This window comes from Platalea leucorodia (assembly GCF_965183815.1).
Source record: "Platalea leucorodia genome assembly, chromosome: 6".
In the NCBI taxonomy this organism is placed as follows: Eukaryota; Metazoa; Chordata; class Aves; order Pelecaniformes; family Threskiornithidae; genus Platalea; species Platalea leucorodia.
The window spans coordinates 73,354,401-73,367,602 of NC_138828.1; the positions used below are offsets into that span (position 1 = coordinate 73,354,401).

At 38.6% G+C, this 13,202-nt stretch overlaps 1 protein-coding gene across 1 annotated transcript in view; it reads right to left on the reverse strand.

The window, feature by feature from the left end:
* Positions 1–13,202, reverse strand: part of PPP2R2C (protein phosphatase 2 regulatory subunit Bgamma) — a gene marked incomplete at both ends in the record, with an annotated part of 198,319 nt that overhangs the window by 98,662 nt on the left and 86,455 nt on the right.

The following is a 13,202-nucleotide window of genomic DNA, read 5'->3' on the forward strand; positions in this document are numbered from 1 at the left end:
AAACAAAGCCATTGATCCACTTCTGCTATACAACAGAGAGGTCATTTAATTTCTTCCTTAAGCCCCCAAGTTTTCAAAACTGTGTGTTCATTAGTTCCACATCCAGTATCTCAGCTCCTTATATCAATACAGTCTTTTCAGTGGGTATCTGAGCTCCTTTTTACTTGTAAATTCAACTGCCATTCACAGTACAAACCCTCCACCCCATATGAAGACATTGCGTCAGCCCCAATTCCAGGACTATGTTGAGGGGGGAAGCCTCAGCACAGAGCCATGCTTATTCCTATGGCCTGACAGGACTAGGAATGGGCAATATGGAGCAATATACTACCCATCTCCAGGATTAGCTCTTCTCTGGCACGCTGTGGGTACCGTGAAACCCAGTTATATTCAGGTTGCAAACAGCAACACAGACTGAAAGCACACAGATGATGTGCGTTCGCTTTCTTAAGGCTACTCTTAGGGTCACGTTAAGTTTAGGTAGAGAGAGCATCTCAGTTTAGCAATGGACTTGATCTGCAGATGAGTGTAAAGAAGAAAAGTATAAAGATGGGTGTGGATAAAAGAACAAACCCACCTCTTGGCTTATTTAAGAGAAAGACAATAAGGGAGGAAAATGTCTTTTCCCTAAACTAAGCCTGAATAGCTAGTTGTTTTTCTATTACTCTGCTCCAGCGTAGCTAGTTTTTACCACCTCCTTCTCTTTTCGAATAAAAGAGAAATAACTCTCAATGAATTAAAAAAAAGTACTAATGAGTCAGGAAACATCCACACATCGGTGCCTTTGAGAGGCAAAAAAGGAGAAAAAGCAATCAGAACAGCATGGAGTTACTAGAGTAGTTTTGCAGCAAGCGGAGAACTGTCATGTATCAGATGCTCATGATCCAGCAGCAAAGCAAGGACGAGCTCCACCACTCATCCCCCCGTGTAAGATCTGCAATCTGATTATTTTTAAAACAAAGGAAAACAGAAACCAAAAGCCATCCAAAAAGAGCACAGAGGCTTCGCTCTGTCACAAATGAACTCGGACAGGCCAAGAACATAAAACATGATGAGAGAATGATGATCAAGTACATGAATGATGTGATATATAAATCATAGTTCAGGTACCATTAGGAACTTAGAGCTAGTCATGGAGCAATGTATTGGCTGTCTCCTTAACAGTTTCAAATGAGCAAATAACAATTAAGTTTTATTTGCAAGTCTGTGGCCTTCTCTTTTGCTTTTCCATGTCATCAGGATTGCACTCAAATTGTCTCATGCCAGTGCATTTTATTGAGAGGGCGGAAAAGGGAAAAAAGTTCTGTATTAATATGAACTGCCCTGTACGTTTTGTTCAACTCCCTTCTTCAACTTTCTGTCAACAAGAAAGCAATAAATACTCTAAACAAATCTGTATTCAGAAACCAACTAAAAGAAAATCAATAGTTCAAGTACTATGTCATTTTGTTGATAAAAAGAAGGGCATACCTAGAAGCTTCACACCAGATGACCTCTACTTCTTCAACTTCTTCAAGCATCTCTCTCAGCCTCTGCATGTTTTTGTCGATTTTCCGCTGGTTGAGCCAGTGTAGATGTATGCCATGTAACAGAGCATGCATGGCACTGCAAAACACTGAGCAGACTTTCCATGGCGTGAAAATTGTAGTATAGCCATCTTACATTGCTGATGCCGCTTCTTAAACTCACATCAGTGATTCAAGGCGTTCTTCTAAATCAGCATTCATGTTTTTCAGAAGGTATGCTACTGCAATTTGCAAAAGACTGAAGACTGAGAAAGGACCCGTGATAATTCTGATTTTTAGTGATGATCCATTGCAAAAATTTTAGTTTGGTAAAAAAAAAAAAAAAAAAAAAAATCCATACCTTTTATTTCAAAAATATGAAAATACTTACCAAATAAATAACTGGAACACAGTGGTTATAGTATCAAGCTCTGGCTGCGTATTCACACCTGAAATATGTATGTTCCAAATGCTGATTTAGGATACTCACAAGAACATTAACAATTGTTCTTGTTTATAAAAGCAAATGCCATCAAGCAACGAATACTAGATTCCCATGATCAAAGAAGCTCTACTGGAGAGGTCACAGGATTTAGTACTATTTTTACTGGATAAATGGGTCAGATGAGCAAATAACCATAATTTGAGAAAGTCAACCACAGCCTTTCAAATGAAAGAAATTTTCTTGCAAGTTTCCTTTTGGAAAGGTCTTCTTATTCTGCTCAGATATTCTCATTGCCAACCCTGGGTTTATGGTGATTGCTACAGTCCTGCACGGTAATATAGGAACCATGTTTGTATAAAGTAACTGCTGACCAAAGGACATTGTGCAATGTCTGAAAACTAAACGCTGCATTTTTATTCAGGCTTTATGCCTACATATCTGGAGGAAAACTAACCTGTGCCCAGCATACATACCTTCTTCTACATCTACTTAGACACAGGTGTTACACAACTTAATGTGTTCATCCATCCGTAAACAAAAATGTGTGTCCTTATGAAAAATTCAAAGTGCCTCATTTTGCCTTATAGTAATGAACTGAATGAAGTCTGCTTGCCTTTATCAAAACCTGTAAGCGTAGAAAGTAGTAAATTTCAACACATTCAATGCATAAGGGTTGATTACTAAAATTAGATATCAGTATTGTGAAATACTAGCATTTCAGTGCAAGGTTACTGAGACATTAAGTGGAACGAAAATCTTCATTGCCTAGTTAGAAAATTACTATTATTATTCTTATGGAAAACTGAGATTTAAAGAAGAGAAACAGAAGAAAACCTGTTTTTAAATCATTTATTATTTTACGTATATTCTTTCTGAAACAAATTAATTGTTCTTTACATGCTTGCTGTCTCTTCCCACTTGGCATCTCTACAAATGTTGTTTTTAATAGCATTTCACTCACAGTTGAACCTTTTTTTTTTGGGAGGGGCTGGCGGTGGATACAAAACCCCGTATTGTTTTGTCTCCTGGCTAGGAAAACTTTCTAATTAAAAATTGAAAGGAAAATGATGCAGCAGTACTGAAATCTAGAGCTGCTCAAATGTAATCACAGCAATGGGGCTTCCATTCCACCACAGAGGTGGAATGCTTAGTGCAGAACTGCTTCATGCTCGGCTGTGTTGCTGTGATTTTACACCTTCTACTAGGGAGAGAAAAACCTGAAACATTTAAAGTTGGCCGTATCACAAAGGAAAAATTCCACAGCAGAGAAGCAGTGAAGAATGAGGTATAACTAAAGCTGTTTTAAAACAGATAGGATGCACTAATGAGTTGGATACTTTTTAAATTATAGAGCCTTCAAAACCCACAGTACCAGGACTCCTTTGGTCACATAGTTTCGTTTTTTGGCAGCCTTTACTTCTTGCTCATCCAAATCCTTTTCCTTGCTAATACCATACAGGAGGTCCCATTTTCCACCAGCACACCAGAGAGTAAAGCCACCTGGGACCAAACCATCATTTGGTGCTGGCATCTGGTCGTTGATAAAACCACTATCATGAGAAAAAAAGCGCCATGAACATGTTTGCTTAAGTTTTGTAATCTGAAGTCTTTGTCAGTTATTGGGGAAGTTGTTTCTAGTGTTGAGGGAACGGCAGACGGAAGGAGGCTTGGGATGCTCAGCAAGACCGGTTGTTCACAACTTCTGCTGGAGTGTAGTTTGCAGAACCATCCATATCAGAGCAGGGCAGCGGATGGCAGGAAGATGAAGTCAAGAATGCATAACCAGATACTGCTTGCATGATTTAGTTTTTTGTTTTCTCTCAGAGTGGTTAAAGAAGCCTCACTGCTGTTTTAACACACGCCAAGGAGTTATATTCCCAAGGAGATGTGCAGACAGGAGAGCGATAGATGAATTCCTGTTATTAGTTGCCTTCTTCAGACCAGTGCCTGACCCCAAGCGCTGTACAGTGGGGTGCACAGAAGCTGCATATGCTATCCCTGTACTTGCCGTGCAATCCCACAAACTGGAAGAATCCCCAGCCACAGATACAGGGGTGATCTCTGATCTTTTTGACCTGGCTGAGTCGGAGGAAGCCAAATCAAATGTAAATGACTGTGGTCCCTTGATCTTTCTGAAATGATCTGGTTAGCCCTCTGGCTGCAGATATTGGATTTTGGGGAATTAATCCCCACTAAAGTAACATAATACTACCACTGGAGCATACGTACATTATGATAACAACAATTTGAAAAAGCACAAATTGTGTCACAAAAATCAAAGTATGGTAAGAACATTTCTATTTACACATTTTAAAACTTCAGGGAACTTTTCAAGTTTAATTCTCCAATTAAAGTCAGAAAGATCACAGAGTTTGCTGGATTTCGCACCAAGTGCTGAGATAACAAACATACCAGAATTAAAATGCAAAGGGAATACCAAAGCCACCGCAGTAGCACACTTCTCTGCTTACTCAAAAGACCCCAGCCGTCCCAAATACATCTTGTGGGCGCACTTTTTCAAGCAGCATTTTTCACAACAGATTCCTACATAAGCCCAAACTTCTAGGCTGCAGCTAGACAGACCTTCCCCAGATGTACACTGCCAACTCCTGTCCATAAATCTCCAAGGGTCTTTTCAGGTAGTTTATACAAGAGATCGTTCATCTCCCTTCACCTCCCTCCATTCATTTCTCTCTGCGGAGCCCACTGCAGAGGGCACAAATGGCAAGACTGCTTCCCTCTCCCTGCTCACCAGCCTCTTCGGTTCTGTTTGTTGGAAACACCATTTTTTAATGTTTTGCACTGGGTGTCACTGGAGAATGGTTCCATGTGGAGAATACTGGGCATGAGAATTAGGTGACTGCAGAGACTGACTTTGCCACTTCTAGGAAAACATCTGATGTCAAGAAGCATCCAAAAGTAGAAGAATACCAGATTTCTAGCACTCTTATGTTCTTACACCAACCTCATCACAGGAGCAGAATAAAACTGATCGGTAATTCTTCCATCTAGTTCCCCTGTCTTGGGGCAAGGGTGCGGAGAAAAGAAAAAAATGTGAAAATCTGTACTACTACATCAATACAGAGGAGGCTGGTGCCAGATCTACTTCTGAAAAGGTTGTTTTGCCGTCAGGTGGATCTACAATGAATTATCAGTCATATAGCTGTACTAGCCCTGTGTCTCTGCAGGCAGCCAAACTTCCACAAGGAGTCCTGCTCAACTGGTTATTTTTGCTTTCTCTTCATTTCCCTCATTTGCCACAGGAATTTATTCAAAGTTAATGAATCAGTCCAAGATTCTTCATACATATTTAACTGCTTTTCAAAAAAGAAATCTACATTTCGGAAATGGGCGGAAATCTTGCATTCAGTCAGGCATAACCATGCTTGAGTTAGTCCTGCAGTAATACCCTAACAAGAAGCCTTTCTGACTACCAGACTTGATAATCGTAATTCCTTCCTAACAAGGCTTTCAGTGAGACTGTTTTATTATTCAGAGAAAGTCTGAGTTGAATAGATTCATGTCATTTCACCACAAAGCTGCATTTTTTTGAGATATCTCCATATGAAAATCTCAAGGAAGTCAAAAGGAAGTTCATTATGGACATGGGCATTTTAAACACTGACAAAATCCTCAGTTTTCAGTACCTCAAAAGAAGCTCCAACTCAAGATTTTGCAAAATATGATCAAGTGCTAACAAAATGGCTTGCTGGGAACAGCCCTGAAAGGAGATCCGTCTATTCTAATCCTGCAAAATACAGTTCAGGGAGGGGTAAGAATCTGTACCAACAGATGAATTTCACAACTTCATTCCTCCAAAACATCCATCTGAATTGGAAAGACGAGAGATTTCTATGTTTGAGGTACCTCATTTCTGCACACATTTTTTTTTTCTTAACAAAGCTTATATTTTTAAATAACTCCATACCTGTTTTACCCGCCAAACTTTTTTACCACTCTCATCCCACACAGCACTTTGCTTTCCAATTGTTTTTCTCTACATACATATTGTGGCCACTGTGAAGACAGTTATTTCATGCCCTAGTGTGCAACAGGGTTGGCAATTCAGCCTCTATTTTAGTATAACAGCGTACCACAAAACATTTGACAGGCCAGTCTCTTCCTCGCGGGCCAGTGCTGTAAGGTACAGTGTGAACTGCGCACTGCCAACCACGAGTTCCCACCAAGCAAACACCATGCTCTCTGTCAGCTTAGACAAATAATTTTGCACTTTGGTTCCTCTGCTAATGGCAGAAACAGTAACTCTGATGCATGCAGGAACAGTAGAGGCCAAGCTAATATTTGTAAAGCCACCTGATGATGTTGACTATGATCTGAAAATATACACTACATATTACGGTTTCTGCTCTAGACATACTAATTCAAAAACGGAGGGCAGGGGCAAGGTATTATATCAGAAATATTTTCTTTAAAGACGTATCTAAGAAGCCAATTTCTGTAACTTAAAATTTATTATATAGTTATTAGGAATCTGTGTATTGCAGCAAAGATTCATCAGAGAGTTATACATCTTTGACATTTACACAAACTGATTGCTGCGCACAGTGTAGTTCTACTATTGTTACCGACACAAAGCACATCTTAAAACAAAACAAAACCCCACAACCCACAAAGAACACCTTAAAAACACCCCCAAAACATACCTTCTTGATTTTAGTAAATTTTCAGTTTACAGTCTAAATATTCCTTCGGTTTAACAAGATGCTGTGTTTCACATTAGAGACAAAGCTAACAAAACAGCAGATTTTTCTATTTCTAGGAGGACTGTCTATTTCCAAGGGAGAGAAACTATATTCCATTTTGGAACCTATATTCTTATTGTAATTAGTAATGACTGTAGAAGCATATAGCAAAAACAAGGAAATAATCAACATATTGATCAAAACATGACTTGCCAAAACTGTACAGAAAATCTGATTAAAAAAGTAAGGGAGACATAAAATAATAACAAAAAAAACCCCAAGTGACATAAAAAAACCCTTCAGTACTAGCATGGTTTTACTTAGAAGCTTGCAGCGTAAAAACAATTTGCTTTCCTTAGGTTTTAGCTGAAGGCCTAAATTAAGCATGCAATATACACTTACAGTATTTTCTCATTTGCTTTAACGTTAATTTTCAAGACAATGTTGAAAGGCTGAATTTATGCCCAGCTGTAGTTTTTATAACCAACCAAGAGAAATTTAGTTTGTATGCTAGAGCAACTGTGGAAATCAATTCTTAATCTATGACCTTGCTTACCACAGCTTGAAGCCTTGCAATAAATAAATGCCTTGAGCCACCAATAAGAAACATTTAGTGAATCAAAGAGACAAATAACACAAATCTATATGTGTATATATAGCATTAGAAAGGTCATATAAAATACAATATTGCCTCTTTTCTTGCTCTAACACAATAATGTTTGAAAGGCAGGACACAGTAATTGGCTGCATTAATACCCAGGTGGTGAACAGTCATGAGTACCTATTTTCTTTTCAAATGACAGTGTTCATCCTTTTAGAAGACTTCTTGTAGCCTGCCTGTTTTTTTACTATGGACAATGCTACAATCCTTAGAAATACAGAATCTCTGAAAAAATGTCTATTTTCATTGTCCTAGCATATGCAAAGTCTTTCTCTAATGCACATTTAAGCTTCCTTGTGAAATTGCTCAGTGTTTCATCACTAACAACACGAAAAAAAACGCAAGAGCTCATGGGTTAACCTGTACTTAGTCACAACTACCCCTCTTTCTAAACCGAATCTCTCAAATCCTCACCCTATATGCTATTACCTATTTCTCCCAGGAGTATAAGCTAGAAGAAAAAAGCACCTATAGTAATGCCTCATTATTAATATCTTACAATTATAATTCAGAAAACAGTCCTGTAAACAAACCCATACCTCTTTAAAAACACACCTCCCATTCTTGACGTATTTGACTGAGTGTAGATTTTAAAATCAAGTGGTACAAAATAGCAGTAGCTCAGCTAATCTCCCTCTCGGAATTGTCTCCTTCCTGTTACACTGGAATTCAAATGTGACTGTGACTGACACTCCTTCTTAGATTAGCATGGCATTGGTAGTTTGCACAGCAGGTGACCAAAGTAACTGATGGGAAGGTTTCCCTTATTTTAACCCTAAATAAAGGATGTAATCTAAGATGAAATGAAAGAATTTGGAGATTCATAATTACCCTTGGATTGGAATTTTACATAGAAACCAGAAAATGACTTGCTTTCTTTAAATATAATGAAAGTTTTAGTCAAATTAGATCATTAGGTCCTTTCTAGTGTTACATTTTCACAAGATCCTGTACCATGTTGTGATCAGTTCTCAATCAGTGAAAGTTTTGCCATTAATACAAATAGAAAAGTTCAAGAACCAAACTGAAATGCCCTTTTCAGTTCATAATAAAAAGCACAGATGCAGCATCCAAAGGAACACATTTGTGCTCTTGTGGCTTTCAGGCATTAATGTCAGGTGCCAACACTCCCTGTACCGGATGGAGAAAGACATCATACCTCCTGGTACGGGACAGATTTTGGGACAATTCTCAGAATACCTGACAAAGCAGTCAGTATAACCGGTAATTATGTGTACACAATTTGAAAAGACAACATACGCTTCTCTTATTGTAACATCAACTTCTTTTTTTTTATATTAGGTGATGCTTTTCACTGAAAGGACTTTGATCAGAAGAGCAGCTTAATCCATTTCCATTTTCTTTAGAGTGTCCGCAGTAACTACAAACCAGCTACTGAGAGACAGGGAAAAACATTTTGGGTTTACAGACTGGAACAGGGGAAAGTATGGTAAAAGAATTGAAGGAGCCAGTGATAAGTCATAGTCCATATAATCTATTTTCAACCACTTTTAACTTCCTTCTTACTGAAGCCTTTAAATAAGTAATAAACTGCTTATTTTGGAACCAGATTTGTCATCTCATTTAGGGAGGGAAGATTAATTAGCAATGAATCATATTGCTCACAAGCATCATGCTTCTTTGGAGCACCCAGTCTGGGACAGCAGTACTGATAAAACCAAAAATGCCACCAGAGGAAAGCTAGGCTTACACTGAAATTACTTAGGTCATCCTACTTATTTCTACCTATGAGCATAGGCATACCCAACTCATGCCCAAAAAACACCTTAGGAGACTTCTGAACTTCTCTTCTCCAAGTAAGCATTGCCTTTTGTCCTCAATGTATGGGTTTATTCCAGACTAAGGGCGACTTTTGTGGAAATGATGCTAAGTACTTATTAGTCAGAACTGATGTCTGGAAGTAGAGGAGAAACTATCACATTCCAGATGCACACAGTGTTTTCATACTGAAAAATAAGCTGTGTTTGAGCCTACCCCAGAACAGATTAATCTTATCAACAGCTAAAGTGGAGCAGGAGGAAGTCTGATTTCGCACATGGTTTGCTGTATCTCAAGAGCAGGAATTTTAGCTTGGTGATGACCTGTGTTTTATGCCTAGCTGGAGAGAACTCACGCTCCAAACTGAAGCTCCTTGGGTAATAGCAGTATTTTACAGGTATAAAAGGATATGCAGTTCCCAAATTTCCAAAGATTTTGCAAATGGCATTAACCAGACCTCTCCGCAGCTGTTTGTGGGAACGGGCGGGTATGAGCACGGCAGTTGCCGAAGTGGGGAAACCCGCACAGCAAGCCTTCCCGAGAGGCAGTCATCTGCACGCCATGGAGTAGCCCTTGCTAACTTTGAGACCCTCTCCTCAGCACTAAGCATCAGTTACTACTGACTCCCTACCCAACTCCACCTGCTATGTCCTATCTGACATTTTAAATTAGTTTTCATGTTACAGTCTTAAAGGCAGTTTGTTCTAACTGCAGGAGAGTTGCCTGGTGTATTAATTTGGGTTAGAGGAAACTACTTCCCCACCAACAAAACAACAAATTTACATTACAATGTGCAGTTGATGGTAACCAATGACCCTTACAAAACAATTTGAATATTCAATATTTGTGAAACAAAGCAATGTATTCACTGATGGCTTTGTATCAGCATAAATGACTAATTACTCTAATCAGGAAACTCAAAAGATAACGACCTTGATTTATTATATATACAGGAGCTTGCCCTCTTATAAAAATAATTTGCTCCGCAGTTCAGGACACATATTGATTTATGGCACTACTTGTATTCTCTAAGTTTTTATTTTAACATTTAATAATTGGTGAAAAATGAATTAACAGTACATCAGAGCAAGACGTGTTCCCAATATAATTGTATTCAATTCCAGAGCAATATTCATACATTATCTATATCCTAATATTTCACCAATAGTAGAGATACAAAACTATTTTGAAAAACACGTAGACAGTATAAGATTAACTTGGCCAAGATTACAGAAAGAGTGAATATTCTTGTCTTTCTCATAAATGACTGTTCATTATTTAGTGATACCTGACATCTGTTGCTGAGACAGCTGAAAGCAATTCAAAGCCAGTTTAGCTAGGAATAATTGAGAGTCACAAAAAAATCTCTCAAGATACATTACAAATCAATTATGGCAAAGGATCCCATCAGAGAGAAAGAAAGACTGAATCTGCTTGGAGTCTGGTAGTGGACAAGCAAGTATCTCAATATGTTTGCTGCAAAGCCACTTTGGAAAGCACTTTGCTCTCTCCTGACCCCTGCACCACCAGCCCTTTACCTCACCTAAGGGCTGTTTATGGACAGATAGAGCACTTAAGACATGTCAGGTCCCCATGACAAGGCTTATAGATTTATTGCACTACATTCAAACTACACACAATACAGTTACAAATTTTTACAGTACATATCTTTTAAATAAACACAAAAACCATCCATGTCTAATTTACGTACACTAAGATTAAATTGCTTAGGACTCTCTCATCCACCTGACGTCCTTTAAGTCTGTCCAAACAAGAGACTGCCATGGATTCCCTCTTTCTGCATATTTATGTTGCAGATTTTTGAGGAACCCTCGGGTGCGTTTCTATATATTTTGCTGCATAGGTGAAGGGAGAACCAGCATGCCAGAGATCAGAAGAAATGTTTTTCATCGTTCACTGGTAACCAGCAAAGTTCTCTAGCTTATCTTAAGTTTTTGGGGTAATCACTGGATGCCCAGGGTGTACAAGGAGACCGTCACACAACTATGTGAGTATGCGTACAATTGCTCAGTCAGTTATTATAGCGGTAATGATTATTGTTGTATCGGTATGTGCAGAAAACAGTGATTAAGGGCAACGTGAGAATATTTTCAACGTGAAGAATGGTTTCATAGACAGGAAGATCTGCTTGATCTAACTTCAGCTCTGAGCTCAGCTAAAACAAACTGCATTCCTCAGGGGACCGCAACAAACGGATTATCATCAAATAAAGACACTTCGCAGCCAGATTCATATTACAGCTGCTTCTTGTGCTGACGCGCACAGTCACCGCGACCTCACGTTCCCCCTGTTTTAATATATCCTCACATTGTCTCCTCTCATACTTAACACTGACATTCCTCTGGGCAGAAACCACCTCCTACTTGTGTGCTTACAGAACCAGCTGTGCCTAGTGAATTTTGTGTATAAATAACAGTATAAATAACAAGAAAGATATAAATCCGGTCATGATTTATGGCAGAGTTGAACAACATACTCAGTTAAAGGTCTGCATCATCAAAGTCAATGGAGATTTTTATTCCTGAAGCTAGGGGTTTTTCCTGTTATATCGTCATGGTTGATATCTTCTTAGTACAAATCCTCTTTCACATAAAAAAGTTCTTTTTAGTCACCCATCAATTCTGATACCTTACAGTTATTACCACAACCACATAAAATGGAAGTAAGAGTAGTATTTTCACAACCACTTTTGTCTTTTGCTGTCAAGCATTTCTTCCAAGCCCAGTGGTGCACAGAGAAAGTCCCAGAATTCAGATTACTGCAGTTTGGAAGATATCCATCAGAAGATTACTAAAAGACATCTGCTTTGGTCCATGAGGGGCACACATGGGATCGACCTCTGCTATATTGTATAACCACTCACTGATGACCAGACACCAAACTCCACTTCTGCATAGCTGCAGAAAGCCAGCATGCTGCTACAGTAATTAGAAAAGAGATCAGAAAGTATGGGATACCTACCAATATGACACAGGCTTCTAAGACATTTACTCAGACTCTGATAGCTCTCTGACAGCCTGTGTGAAATTTGGGAGATCTTTAAAAGTCTTTGAAATCCAATGTCATGCTACCACTCATGGATATCTGAAACTGTATACATAATTTTTAAGGACTGCTGATTAAGATTGTTTAATTTCTTTGTTGGATTTTTAACTCACATGACTGGTTTCATACTTAAATCCCTTTCAAATAAAGGTGCCCTCATTCTATGAAGAGAACCATCTGGAGTTCTGCTTTTTTTTTAATCCACAGTATTAGAGGTCAGGCAGAGGCAAGTGTTCAGGGGAGGATTTGTAACAAACTAAGAAAGAATGAGAAATATAAATTCAAACAGAATCTGACATAAAAAGAGGAATTCTCATCCACAAAATGAAATTCCACTATTTTACACAAAAAGAAACCATTAATTATTAAATAGATATTCATTGCTTAAATCTAGGTTAAATACAGAACTATTATGGCAGGGAGATTAGTGCTACAGAGAAGCATTGATTTGCTTCATGAAAATTATTCCAACCTGCAAAACTCTTTTAATGAAGTTGATGTTTCAGAAGGAATATTTGTTCTGAACAGAAATTTTATGTTAAAGCTTAAATTTTAAAAGGTGTACCTCTGTTGTTTCAGAGAAGCATTAAGACTGGAAGCTCACTCTTCCAGACATTTATTTTGTAACAATCATTTAGTTTCATATTTTGTTATGTTTGACAACTCTCATGGGGAGCTAAACACTCTCCTCTGCAGCTACTGTAATTACTGAGAAGAAAATATGAAATAACTTTGAAAATGATAAATCAGATTCACTGGCAGCCGGGTTCTGCTGAGCTCAGCAAGGAGGAAAGGCTGCCCAATATCTTTACCGGTGCAGTTGCTCCTAGAGGCTACTCTGACTTGCACTTGCTGGCAAAAGTCCCTGAAGGACCATCTGCCAGCAAGAACAGTGGGGGGAAAAAAAATCATTCATGTGCACACTCAGGTGCTGCCAAGTCCTTCCCAGGTCTCAAAACCTTTAGTAGAAGCTACCACAAGCAAGATTTAAGACTTTAGTATGCCAACTTTACCTGCTGTGGATTCTTCAAGATAGAAGCACT